Source organism: Oncorhynchus tshawytscha, linkage group LG12 (assembly GCF_018296145.1).
Source record: "Oncorhynchus tshawytscha isolate Ot180627B linkage group LG12, Otsh_v2.0, whole genome shotgun sequence".
NCBI classification, from domain to species: domain Eukaryota; kingdom Metazoa; phylum Chordata; class Actinopteri; order Salmoniformes; family Salmonidae; genus Oncorhynchus; species Oncorhynchus tshawytscha.
The window spans coordinates 15,542,651-15,557,262 of NC_056440.1; the positions used below are offsets into that span (position 1 = coordinate 15,542,651).

The following is a 14,612-nucleotide window of genomic DNA, read 5'->3' on the forward strand; positions in this document are numbered from 1 at the left end:
AGGTATGGGGCCTGTAAGGGATGGGGCCTGTAAGGGATGGGACCTGTAAGAGATGGGGCCTGTAAGGGATGGGGCCTGTAAGGGTTGGGACCTGTAAGGGATGGGGCCTGTAAGGGATTGGGACCTGTAAGGGATGGGGCCTGTAAGGGATGGGGCCTGTAAGGGATGGGGCCTGTAAGGGTTGGGACCTGTAAGGGATGGGGCCTGTAAGGGTTGGGACCTGTAAGAGATGGGGCCTGTAAGGGTTGGGACCTGTAAGGGATGGGGCCTGTAAGGGTTGGGACCTGTAAGGGATGGGGCCTGTAAGGGATGGGACCTGTAAGGGATGGGGCCTGTAAGGGATGGGGCCTGTAAGGGATGGGGCCTGTAAGGGATGGGGCCTGTAAGGGATGGGGCCTGTAAGGGATCGGGGCCTGTAAGGGATCGGGCCTGTAAGGGATGGGGCCTGTAAGGGATGGGGCCTGTAAGGGATGGGGCCTGTAAGGGATGGGGCCTGTAAGGGTTGGGACCTGTAAGGGATGGGGGCTGTAAGGGATGGGGCCTGTAAGGGATGGGGCCTGTAAGGGATGGGGCCTGTAAGGGTTGGGACCTGTAAGGGATGGGGCCTGTGATCTTGGATACTGGCAGCTCTGCTTTCTAAATAATGGATTATTAAAACTAGTTAAAAATGTATTAGCATTGAAGGGTGGGAGTTTCAGTGTTGTTTGTGTGTGTGTCCTCCCAGCTCTCTCTCCCAGTTGTCATATTAAAGTTTCAAGAATCGCTGGGAATTCAATTTAATCAGTAGTGCTGAGCCATCAGTGCTTTTTAAGGTAATTTATGTTTAAATAATCAAGATTTTACACACAATGCCCCATAATGACAAAGTGAAAACAGGTGCATCCTGTTTCCATTAATCATCATTGAGTTGTTTCTACAACTTGATTGAAGTCCACCTGTGGTAAACTTAATTGATTAGACATGATTTGGAAAGGCCCACACCTGTCTATATAAGGTCCCACAGTTGACAGTGCAAAAACCAAGCCATGAGGTCAAAGGAATTGTTCGTAGAGCTCCGAGACAGGATGGTGTCGAGGCACAGGTCTGGGGAAGAGTACCAAAACATTTGTACAGCATTGAAGGTCCCCAAGAACACAGTGACCTCCATCATTCTTACATGGAAGAAGTTTGGAACCACAAAGACTCTTCCTAGAGCTGGCCGCCCTGCCAAACTGAGCAATCGGGGGAGAAGGGCCTTCGTCAAGGACGTGACCAAGAACTCAATGGTCACTCTGACAGAGCTGGGAGAACCATCTCTGCAGCACTCCACCAATCAGGCCCTTGTGGTAGAGTGGCCAGACGGAAGCCACTCCTCAGTAATTAGCTTTTTAGCTTTTTTTTCAGATAATTAGCTTTTTTATTTTACTGGACTGATGTTAGGTACCTGCATCTGATGGCCGTGGTGCTTTCAAGACAACTGGGAACTCAGAAAAAAACAAGGTCAAATTATGACCTCAGTGAACTTCAGGTTGAAAAGTCGGAGCTATAGAAAGAAGCTCGAGATTTCGATATGGATGACCAAACCAATTTTATCTAGTCAGATCTCGTTTTTTCCCGAGTTCCCAGTTGTCTTGATCGCACTGAAGTTGGAGATTTCAGAGTTCCCAGTGATTTTGAACACGACCTTAGTCTCAGCGGAGGGAGAGCAGCAAAGGGTCTGCCTTTCACGGTCCCTGCTCTCTCCTTTCTTTCCTCCAGTGAGAATGACCAGAGAGAGGGGACAATCTTACACCTGATGGCGAAACTTGAGTTGCATCTGCCTCAGGCACACATGTGCCTCAGGCACACAGGCACATTATGTTGTTCCTATGTCCAGAGAAAGTGAAATACTCCTCGATGTTAAAATATACAGGACGAGCTGCTAATAATTATAAAAACACAGAGCTATCGATACACTTGGATACTCAATCATTGCAGCTGCAGTGCAAGTTGGGAGAAGCACATTTAATGTTTTGTAATAGTGTTGAATAAAAACAGCGTTGACAGTGCTGAATAAAACTTAGATATGAACTCAGTCAGAAAACAGCAGCTCTTTGCTGTATTCTTTGACAGCATTCTTTTTAAATAGTTTTGAAAAGTGACGCAGGCTAGTATCAAATTTTGCTGTGGCCGTGGTGGTAGAAGCTGCCGAAAGGCACGGTGATTTGAGCTATCCGATTGGCCAGCGAAGTAGACACTGATATAGTCACAGATCTCCTGGCCCACCGGTTAGGCGGAGTTTGTCTTTTTAGACAAATGAAATGGTTCAAAATGGGAACAATTTGCCTATCCGGTGCGCAGGGCATCTGAATTAAATGTACCTACCGCAACAGCGCAATACAAAAAAAAAGGAGCGCATGCCTTTATGCTTTTATCGTTGGCTTTCTACAAAAATGTTTTGTGATGGACCGGTTGGGGAACACTGAACTAGATCATTTGTTTTCAGATAGAGTGTTTTCAGGTAGAGATACCTCACAAAGGAACTGCTCTCTACGTATCCCCTCTTGATCTCAATTTTTTTCTGTCTCTTATGTAGCAGGGGTAAAAGAAACACGGATCAAACAACTGGCCATGCAATGGATTATGGTCATTGTAGTTTTATGCGCAAAACTATGTAGAGCATTGGCCTGATGGAAACTACAACTCCCTACTACATCGCCTAGTTTGGTCATGATCATATTTATCTCCAGAGAAACTACAGAAAGATGTGGGCATTGAGCTGACAGAAGAAAAAAAAAATGAAATGGAATTCGAATAATTGAACTGACATAGGTCAATTAGTTGTTTAAAAACCCCAAAATAACTGCCATTTCGGTTAATCGCTCAACAATTATAAACCAGTAAATCTCAGATGCTTTTATGATCAATTTGATTTTAGATTTGTATTATTCATTTCCTCACTTTTCCTATCTCTCTGCCCTCCCCCTCTCTGACTCCCCTCTCTCTGACCTCCCCTCTCTCTGACCTCCCCTCTCTCTGCCCCCCCCTCTCTCTGACCTCCCCTTCTCTCTGACCTCCCCCTCTCTCTGATCTCCCCCTCTCTGACCTCCCCTCTCTCTGACCTCCCCTCTCTCTGACCTCCCCTCTCTCTGCCCTTTCTCTGTACATATCACTCATTCTTTCTCTCCTTTCTCGTTCCCTCTCGCTTTCTTCCACTCTCCTCTCTCTGACCTCCTCCTCTCTCTGACCTCCCCTCTCTCTGCCCTTTCTCTGTACATATCACTCATTCTTTCTCTCCTTTCTCGTTCCCTCTCGCTTTCTTCCACTCTCCTCTCTCTGACCTCCCCCTCTCTCTGACCTCCCCCTCTCTCTGACGTCCCCCTTCTCTCTGCCCTTTCTCTGTACATATCACTCATTCTTTCTCTCCTTTCTCGTTCCCTCTCGCTTTCTTCCACTCTCCTCTCTTTGACCTCCCCTTCCACTCTCTCTGACCTCCCCTCTCTGACTCTCTGCCCTTTCTCTGTACATATCACTCATTCTTTCTCTCCTTTCTCGTTCCCTCTCACTTTCTTCCACTCTCCTCTCTCTGACCTCCCCTCTCTCTGACCTCCCCCTCTCTGACGTCCCCCTCTCTCTGCCCTTTCTCTGTACATATCACTCATTCTTTCTCTCCTTTCTCGTTCTCTCGCTTTCTTCCACTCTCGCTCTCTGACCTCCCCCTCTCTCTGACCTCCCCCGCTCTCTGCCCTTTCTCTGTACATATCACTCATTATTTCTCTCCTTTCTCGTTCCCTCTCGCTTTCTTCCACTCTACTCTCTCTGACCTCCCCCTCTCTCTCCCCTCTCTCTGCCCTTTCTCTGTACATATCACTCATTCTTTCTCTCCTTTCTCATTCCCTCTCGCTTTCTTCCACTCTCCTCTCTTTGACCTCCACCTCTCTCTGACCTCCCCTCTCTCTGCCCTTTCTCTGTACATATCACTCATTCTTTCTCTCCTTTCTCATTCCCTCTCGCTTTCTTCCACTCTCCTCTCTCTGACCTCCCCTCTCTCTGACCTCCCCCTCTCTCTGCCCTTTCTCTGTACATATCACTCATTCTTTCTCTCCTTTCTCGTTCCCTCTCGCTTTCTTCCACTCTCCTCTCTCTGACCTCCCCCTCTCTCTGACCACCCCCTCTTCTCTCTCCATAGGCAAGATGATAATGTGATCTCCTTCAAATCAATACATACCTTTCACTACCCAGCCATATCCCCCCCATCTCTCACTGCATCCTCAACACCTCACCCCCCCATATTTTAAAACCCTTGGAGATAAAATGTCTCTGATGTGGAGATGAGACGAATGGTCAAAATCCAGATGGCACTGGCCAATCAGATTCATCCTTGGCTGAAGCAGAAGAGAGCTCAGCCATTCATGTATCAGATAGGCCTTAGAGATAGCCAATGGGCTTTTCTCTTAAAGAGTTTAAATCAATACATTACATTGACTGTCTGGCTGTCTGACTGAATAACTGAGTGAGTGAGTGAGGGGGCTTTTGAAATACAGGCAGTTTGAACTTCAGTCTCAGGGCCTTTTAACCTTGAAGAACTAACAGGAAGGCCATGAGAGGGCCAGCCATTACACTTGTGGCCCTTTAGCCTTTACTGACCTGTTTCATCTCATATCGCTGGGTTCTTGTCTGTTGGTTGGAGGATATTTTATCCTCGGGCAATGTTAGTGCACTGTACTCTGTCCAAGTGTTAATGTGGAACTTAACGTCTCATCCCAACTCTTCACTAGAGTTTAACTCTGCTTTGTAACACCTGCAATTATCTTGTCTCACACAAACTTATTTTTTTATTTTGTTTTTGTCGATAGCAACTAAACCAAGCCTTCTCTTTGGCTGTGCAGAGTGGAGAGGCTCACTGTTAATCTGTTTCTAGCATCCCTGACCTTAGAGCTAGACATACATTTGAGTTCAGGTGAGGTCTAAGGCCAAACTAAAAAGATGGGTTGGAATCTAAATGATCTATAGTGTTAGTGGATAGATAGACGTTGTCAATTTGGTATTATTGACCTCCTCTCTGCAGTACTTTACTTGATTTGGTTAGGTTTGTATAAATGTCTGTCTTCCTCTTTGTAGGATTTTACTTGGTTTGGTTAGTGGTTTTTGTGTAAATGTCGGTCTTCTTTTTCCATGTGAGTGATAACAATTACCCCTCCCCCCTTTTTCCTTTGTTCCCCAGTGCATGTATATTGAAGAAAAAGTCAGGTATGTTTGCGTGCTCAGCATAGATGAGCATATTTCCATACCCCATCACTGTTCCCTAGAGAGGAACTCCAGTTGAGAACATGTGCAGGCAGAAGACGAATGGAGGGGAGAGGAGACGTGACATACACACACACAGTCGCACACATGCACACTCCTGAGCATATGCACACACACAGTCACACACACACAGTCACACATCCTACACACACAGTTCTACACACCCGATATCTGGTCTTGCTGTTGGTTTGTCTTGGTAAGCAAATAGAGAGTGGTAGGGAGCAGCGCCCCAGCGTGAGTGTGTGATTGGTTTATGATGGGGTTGAGGACCCCGACCAACATCTTCCTCGATTCCCTTTGATTCAGCTCTGTCCTCTGCTCCCTGTCTGTCTGTCTGTCTTTCTGTCTGTCTGTGTCTGCTCTGGCTTTACACTGTCTTCTTCACAACACCACACATCCATCCATCCCCAGCCTTTTACACTACACTACTCTCCACCATCAATATGATATCTGGACCAGCAATCTGAGTTGTTGTTGTAGTAGTAAAGTAGTTTCACCTAGGCTTATTTCTGTCTGTTTGACAGACAAGATGAAATGTGTGTGTGATTTAAATACCCCCAAAGAGCACACACACACACACCATCTCCATCAGATAAGTAATCAGCATCAGCTCAAAACAGCACTGGCAGTTACAGTACCTATTGATCAGAAAAGCTCACCTCAGATTGCATCTGGCTCTAGTCGTCTGCCATGTACACTATATATACAAAGATATGTGGACCCCTCCAATTAATGGATTGGGCTGTCTTAGCCACACCCGTTGCTGAAAGGGGTATAAAATCGAGCACACAGCCATGCAATCTAGAATGGCCTTACTGAAGAGCTGTGACTTTCAACGTGGCAACATCATAGGATGCCACCTTTCCAACAAGTCAATTCGTAAAATGTCTGCCCTGCTAGAGCTGTCCCCGGTCTACTGTGAGTTCTGTTATTGTGAAGTGGAAATGTCTAGGAGCAGGCCACACAAGTGGTAGGCCACACAAGTGGTAGGCCACACAAGCTCACAGAACGGGACTGCCAAGTGCTGAAGCATGTAAAAATCGTATGTCCTTGGCTGCAATAGTCATTACCGAGTTCCAAACTGCCACTGGAAGCTAAGTCAGCACAATAACTGTTCATCGAGAGCTTCATGAAATGGGTTCCCATGGCCGAGCAGCCGCACACAAGCCTTAGATCACCATGTGAAATGCCAAGCTTTGGCTAGAGTGGTGTAAAGCTTGCCATTGGACTCTGGAGCAGTGGAAACACGTTCTCTGGGTTTTGCGTATGTCAGGAGAACGACATCTGCCCGAATGCATAGTGCCATCTGTAAAGTTTGGTGTAGGAGGAATAATGATCTGGGGCTGTTTTTCATGGTTCTGACTAGGCCCCTTAGTTTGGGTGAAGGGAAATCTTAGCGCTACAGTGTTCAATGACATTCTAGACGATTTTGTGCTTCCAACTTTGTGGCAACAGTTTGGGGAAGGCCCTTTCCTGTTTCAGAATTACAATGCCCCTGTGGAAAAAGCGAGATCCATACAGAAATTGTTTGTCAAGATCGAACTTGACTGGAATGCACAGAGCCCTGACCTCAACCCCAGTGAACACCTTTGAGATGAATTGGAACACTGACTGCGAGCCAGGTCTAATGGCCCAACATCAGTGCCTGACCTCACTAATGCTCTTGTAGCGTAAGCAAGTCCCCGCAGCAATGTTCCAAAATTTAGTGGAAGGGTCTAGGTTGCCATAGGCAGACCTGGCTATCAAGAGAAGACAGGATATGTGCCCACTGTCCACAAAATGAGGTGTAACTGAGCTGCACATCCTAATCTCCTGCTAAATGTATGATAACATTAGAGACTCATATTTTCCACAGATCACACAGACCCACAAAGAATTTGAAAACCAATCAAACATCAATAAACTCCTATATCTGTTACGCCGATAAATCCACGATAATCGAGAATTTCAAAAAGCATTTCTCTACGGCTGGTCATGCTTTCTTCTTGGCTACCCCAACCCTGGCCCACAGCTCCGCACCCCCCGCAGCTACTTGTCCAAGCGTCCCCAGCTTCTCCTTCACCCAAATACAGATAGCATAAGTTCTGAAAGAGCTGCAAAACCTGGACCCCTACAAATCAGCTGGGCTAGACAATCTGGGCCCTGGCTTTCTAAAATTATCTGCAGCCATTGTTGCAACCCTATTACTAGTCTGTTCAACCTCTCTTTTGTATCGTCCAAGATCCCTAAAGATTGGAAATCTACCGTGGTCATCCCCCTCTTCAAGGGGGTGACACTCTAGACCTAAGCTGTTACAAACCTATATCCATCCTACCCTGCCTTTCTAAAGTCTTTGAAAGCCAAGTTAATAAACAGATCACTGACCATTTCGAATCCCACCGTACCTTCTCCATTGAGTAATCCAATTTCTGAGCTGGTCACGGGTGCACCTCAGCCACGCTCAAGGTCCTAAACGATATCATAACCGCCATCAATAAAATACAATATTGTGCACCCATCTTCATCGACCTGGCCAAGGCTTTCGACTCTGTCAATCAACGCATTCTTATCGGCAGACTCAACAACCTTGGTTCCTCAAATGACTGCCTCGCCTGGTTCACCAACTGCTTCTCAGACAGAGTTCAGTGTGTCAAATCGGAGGGCCTGTTGTCCGGACCTCTGGTAGTCTCTACCACAGGGTTCAATTCTCGGGCCGACTCTTTTCTTTGTATATATCAACGACGTCGCTCTTGCTGCGGGTGTTTCCCTGATCCAGCTCTACGCAGACGACACCATTCTGTATACATCTGGCCCTTCTTTGGACACTGTGTTAACAAACCTCCAAACGAGCTTCAATGCCATACAACACTCCTTCCATGGTCTCCAATTGCTCTAAAAATCTAGTAAAACTAAATGCATGCTTTTCAACCGTTCGCTGCCAGCAACCGCCCGACCGACTAGCATCACTACTCTGGATGGTTCTGACTTAGAATATGTGGACAACTACAAATACCTAGGTGTCTGGCTAGACTGTAAACTCTCCTTCCAGACTCATATTAAACATCTCCAATCCAAAATTAACTCTAGAATTGGCTTCCTATTTCGCAACAAATCCTCCTTCACTCATGCCGCCAAACATACCCTCGTAAAACTGACTGTCCTACCGATCCTCGACTTCGGCGATGTCATTTACAAAATAGCCTCAAACACTCTCCTCACCAAACTGGATGCAGTCTATCACAGTGCCATCCATTTTGTCACCAAAGCCCCATATACCACCCACCACTGTGACCTGTTTGCTCTCGTCGGCTGGCCCTCGCTACATATTTGTCGCCAGACCCACTGGCACCAGGTCATCTATAAGTCTTTGCTATGTAAAGCTCTGCCTTATCTCAGCTCACTGGTCACCATAACAACACCCACCCTTAGCACGCGGTCCACCAGGTATATCTCACTGGCCATCCCGAAAGTCAACACCTACTCTGGCCGCCTCTCCTTCCAGTTCTCTGCTGCCAATGACTGGAACAAATCGCAAAAATCGCTGAAGCTGGAGACTTATATTTCCCTCACTAACTTTAAACATCAGCTATCTGTGCAGCTAACCGGTCGCTGCAGCTATACAGTACATAGCCCATTTGTAAATAGCCCATCCAATCTACCTACCTCATCCCCATATTGTTTTTATTTACGTTTCTGCTCTTTTGCACACCAGTATTTCTACTTGCACATCATCATCTGCACATCTACGACTCCAGTATTAATTTAATAAAGTGTAATTACTTCGCTACTATGGTCTATTTATTGCCTTACCTCCTCACGCCATTTGAACACACTGTATATAGACTCTCACTGCTATGCTTTATCTTGGCCAGGTCGCAGTTGTAAATGAGAACTTGTTCTCAACTAGCCTACCTGGTTAAATAAAGGTGAAATAAAATAAAAAAATAAAAACATGCTGACTAGACCAAGCACGTGCCTGCATCCGCAATTATGCGCATGTTGATTTTTTTTTCTATCTATCTACACCAGATGTGATCAGGACACACAGGTTGAAATATCAAAATGAACTCTGAACCAAATATATTAATTCATGGGCAGGTCGAAACACATGAAAATTGTGGCCATTTAGCCAGCTAGCTTACAGTTGCTAGCTTACAGTTGTCCTGGGATATAAACATTGTTTATTTTATTTTACCTGAAATGCACAAGGTCCTTTTATTTCTTAACACCAATTAACTCTAACAGTAAATCACCATAATGGCATTGTTGCATCTTCAGTAGAAGAGTTTTGAAATTCCTGAATTTACTGAGACCATGACCTATGTGTACATTTCTGAACATACTTTCCTGGTGTAAAACTATATACAGTGGGGCAGAAAATTATTTCGTCAGCCACCAATTGTGCAAGTTCTCCCACTTAAAAAGAGGAGAGATGCCTGTAATGTTCATCATAGGTACACTTCAACTATGACAGACAAAATGAGAAGAAAAAAAATCCAGAAAATCACATTGTAGGATTTTAAAGAATGTATTTGAAAATTGTGGTGGAAAATAAGTATTTGGTCACCTACAAACAAGCAAGATTTCTGGCTCTCACAGACCTGTAACTTCTTCTTTAAGAGGCTCCTGTCCTGTCACTGTTCTCTATGATTGGGTGCGACTGTCTGTATTTATCCGTCAGCTGTGTCAAACATTAGCGTCGGCCGCATGGAGAGCTCGCACTTTGACTAATCAGTTACACCTGCCCTTTACTCGCCCACAATTCCCTCTGTTTTTCTGACTGAAAACCAACGAGGCAGACAGACTACGAAGACCACCACCTCTTTCCCACCCAACGGGTACGTTACTGTTACTGTGCAGAGCAGGGGTTCCCAAACTTTTTTGGCCTACAACCCCATTTTGATATCTGAAAATTCTCGCAACATCAATCATGTGAAAAAAATGTATGTAATGAACAGCCAATGTTAACTTGTTTAATATGAGGCTATGAGAGACAATTGAAAATTAGTCTGACATAATTTATATTCTCTCACCACCACTAGTGACATGGGTGTGCTTGATACATCTTGCATCGGAGCTTCTTAAAGCCAATGGGCGTGGTCAAAAGTGTGCACCTCATCTCTGCTGTCACATCCAACCTGATCGATATTTGTTTTTAATGCAGACGAGAGCACAGAATCAGATTACTATGAGTTTTAATGATAGGAGGGAGACGGCACAGCATTCCTTTTGAATCAGGAACCAAAAGTCCTCCATAGTGACCCGTGAATGTGTTGTCTGCAGCATTCGGTCACATGACAGCTCGATCAGCTGTTTGATTTCACTTGCTGGCATGTCAACTGAGCCAGGATCACAGTCAAACGGATTTCTCTGATTCAGTCACTCATCTGTATAATTATAATTATTTTGCTTCAGTTCGTTCAGTTTCCCAAATATGTCTGTTACATAGGCAAGGAGAAACACTTTCTTTTCATTACACCGAAATCATCCAAGTCTGTTTTTTACATCCATTGTGAATGACAACTATTCCTCTCTCAATTAGAAAATATTTTCAACACTCCCCCTCGATAACCACCAAGCCTCGGTGTGAAATAAAGCATTGTCATGCTGTGATCCCATATCTCCACATAGTTTTGCGATGTAGTTTACAATGGAAGTTACCTGCTGTATCTCAGAGTTCTGTGCTCAGCTCATTTGCTCCCAGTTGATCTCTGGAATCTGTTTTTCGTCAATCCTTTAGCCATACAGAACACTGAACATCACCTGTGCCATTTCATGCTGGGGAATCGCGAGACAAGAACAGTATGTCCTTGTGAATAGCATCCCCCGACATTTAGCAAAAAAAAAAATGTATGGGCATTAAACTCCATAAAGCTTAATAAGATTGTGTTCTTAACTGACTTGCCTAGTTAAATAAAGGTTAAATAAATAAAATAAATAAATTGCGTCATGTGGCCAAGCGGTTTGCTGAGTGCCCCATGGTGGAGGTTGGGTTATGGTAGTTGCCGGCATAAGCTACAGACAACGAGCACAATTGCATTTTATGTAAAATGCTTGTCAAAGCCTTTGTAATAGTACTGCTAAACAGACTTGAAAGGAGCATTTGACATTGTGAAATATAGCCTAGTCTCTAGAGCTTTGTTCTTCTGTCCTGTACTTTCTTCACCTGTTAGCAGTAGTTACCTATATGTTGTAATGATAATGAATAATATAAAGTGCAAGTCAAGTTTAAACACACGAACTCATTCAAAGGTTTTTCTTTATTTTTACTATTTTCTACATTGAGGAATAATAGTGAAGACATCAAAACTATGAAATAACACATATGGAATCATGTAGTAACCAAAAAAAGTGTTAAACAATTGAAAATTAATTTTAGATTCTTCAAAGTAGCCACACTTTGCCTTGATGACAGCTTTGCACACTCTTGGCATTCTCTAAACCAGCTTCATCAGGAATGGTTTTCAGACAGTCTTTAAGGAGTTCCAACATATGCTGAGCACTTGTTGGCTGCTTTTCCTTCCCTCTGCTTTCCAACACATCCCAAACCATCTCAATTGGGTTGAGATCGGGTGATTGTGGAGGCCAAGTCCTTTGATGCAGCCCTCCATCACTCTCCTTCTTGGTCAAATAGCCCTTACACAGCATGGAGGTATGTTTTTGGTCATTTCTCCTGGAGAAAAACAAATGATCGTCCCACTACGCAAACCAGATGTGATGGCATATCACTGCAGAATGCTGTGCCAGCCATGCTGGTTAAGTGTGCCTTCAATTTTAAATAAATCACAGACAGTGTCACCAGCAAAGCACCCCCAGACCATCACATCTCCTCCTCCATGCTTCACAGTGGGAACCAACAAATACAGAGATCATCTGTTCACTTACTCTGCGTCTCACAAAGACACGGCGGTTAGAACCAAAAATCTCAAATTTGGACTCCAGACCAAAGGCCAAATTTCCACCAGTCTAATGTCCATTGCTCATGTTTCTTGGCCCAAGCAAGTCTCTTCTTTATTATGGGTGTCCTTTGGTTTCTTTGCAGAAATTTGACCACAAAGGCCTGATTCACACACTTTTAAACTTCTTGATATTTTCCATATTGTCTGACCTTCATGTCTTAATAAAGTAATGGACTGTCATTTTGCTTTGCTTATTTGAGCCGTTCTTTCCATAATATGGACTTGGTCTTTTATCAAATATGTCTATTTTCTGTATAGCTGTTACGGTTTTCTTCCGTCGAAAGAGAGGAGGACCAAAATGCAGCATGGTTATCTTTATACATCTTTAATGAAGATGATAAATGAACAATATACAAAAACAAGAAACATGAAAAACCGAAACAGCCCTATCTGGTGCAACAAACACAGAGACAGGAACAATCACCCATGAAACACTCAAAGAACATGGCTGCCTAAATATGGTTCCCAATCAGAGACAACGATAAACACCTGCCTCTGATTGAGAACCACTCTAGGCAACCATAGACTTACCTAGACTACTTCACTAAACCACAATCCCATAACCTACAAAAAACCCCTAGACAAAACACACCACATAAATACCCATGTCACACCCTGGCCTGACCAAAATAATAAAGAAAACACAAAATACTAAGGCCAGGTCATGACAATAGCACCCCTACCTTGTCACAACAAAACTGATTGGCTCAAACGCAATAAGAAGGAAAGAAATGTGAAAAATGAACTTTTAACAAGGCACACCTGTTAATTGAAATGCACTCCAGGTGACTACCTCATGAAGGTGGTTGAGAGAATGCCAAGAGTGTACAAAACTATCATCAAGACAAAGGGTGGCTACTTTGAAGAATCTCAAATATAAAATATATTTTGATTTGTTTAACACTGTTTTGGTTACTACATGATTCCATATGTGTTATTTCATAGTTTCACAATGTAGAAATAGTAAACAAATAAAAACCCTTTAAATATTAGGTGAGTCCAAACTTTTGATTGGTACTGTACGTGTTTACAACAATGACAAGGATAAATATTAGTGTCCATTGGGGTATGGATGGTCTGGCGTAAAAGCTATTGGCCAGTCTGTTAGTTTCACCCATGATGCTCCTGTACTGCCCGTGTCTGGCTGAGTGTGGCTGTTGTCCCTGATGATCATCTTGGCCTTCCTGCAACACCTGGTGTTGTAGGTGTCCAAACTTTTGACTGGTACTGTATACAGTGTATTCGGAAAGTATTCAGACCCTTTGACTTTTTCCACATTTTGTTACGGCCTTTTTCTAAACTGGATTAAAAATATATATATATACCCCATAATGACAAAGCAAAAACGATTACAGCCTCGCGTCTTCTTGGGTATGACTCTACAAGCTTGACACACTTGTATTTGGGGATTTGCTCCCATTCTTCTCTATAGATCCTCTCAAGCTCTGTCAGGTTGGATGAGGAGTGTCGCGGCAACATTATTTTCAGGGCTCTCCAGAGATGTTTGATCGGGTTCAAGTCCAGCCTCTGGCTGGGCCACTCAAGGACATTCAGACAATTGCCTGAAGCCATTGTCTTGGCTGTGTGCTCAGGACCGTTGTCCTGTGGAAGGTGATCTTTCGCCCAAGTGAGGTCCTGAGCGCTCTGGAGCAGATTTTCATCAAGGATCTCTCTGTACATTGCTCCATTCATCTTTGCCCCGATCCTGACTAGTCTCCCAGTCCCTGCTGCTGAAACACATCCCCACAGCATGATGCTGCTGCCACCACCATGCTTCACCGTAGGGATGGTGCCAGGTTTACTCCAGATGTGACAATTGATATTCAGGCCAAAAAATTCAATATTGATTTCATCAGACCAGAGAATCAACTCCAAGTGGGCTGTCATGTGCCTAGTTCTGAGGAATGGCTTCCATCTGGCCACTATCATATAGGCCTGATTAGTGGAATGCTGCAGAGATGGTTGTCCTTCTGAAGAATTCTCCACAGAGGAACACTGAAGCACTTTCAGAGTGGCCATCGGGTTCTTGGTCACCTCCCTGAACAATGCCTTTCTCCCCCCATTTCTCAGTTTGGCCAAGCAGCCAGCTCTAGGAAGAGTCTTAGTGGTTCCAAACTTCTTCCATTTAAGAATTGTAGTAACCTGGTATATTTATGTAAAGTATTATGCTTACCAATGGATGGCAGTATTGACTCAATTCTGGGTTTGCTTTCAGCCATTCGTAGCCATTTTAATGTCTGCAATATATATCGAGCTCGAGAAAGCATCAGATAGCTTGCGGCAGGTGCATTCCGACAATGTTATTCTAAGTTACAATTAAATACTAAAATGTACCTACGTGTCATCAATCTAAAAAGCATCCTAAGATACGACAAGAATGATGGAGGTCACTGTGTTCTTGGGGACCTT

General features: G+C 44.2%; 1 pseudogene; it reads left to right on the forward strand.

Annotated features, from left to right (window-relative positions):
* The window catches only part of LOC121847900, a 581,625-nt pseudogene that overhangs the window by 351,239 nt on the left and 215,774 nt on the right, over nucleotides 1-14,612 (forward strand).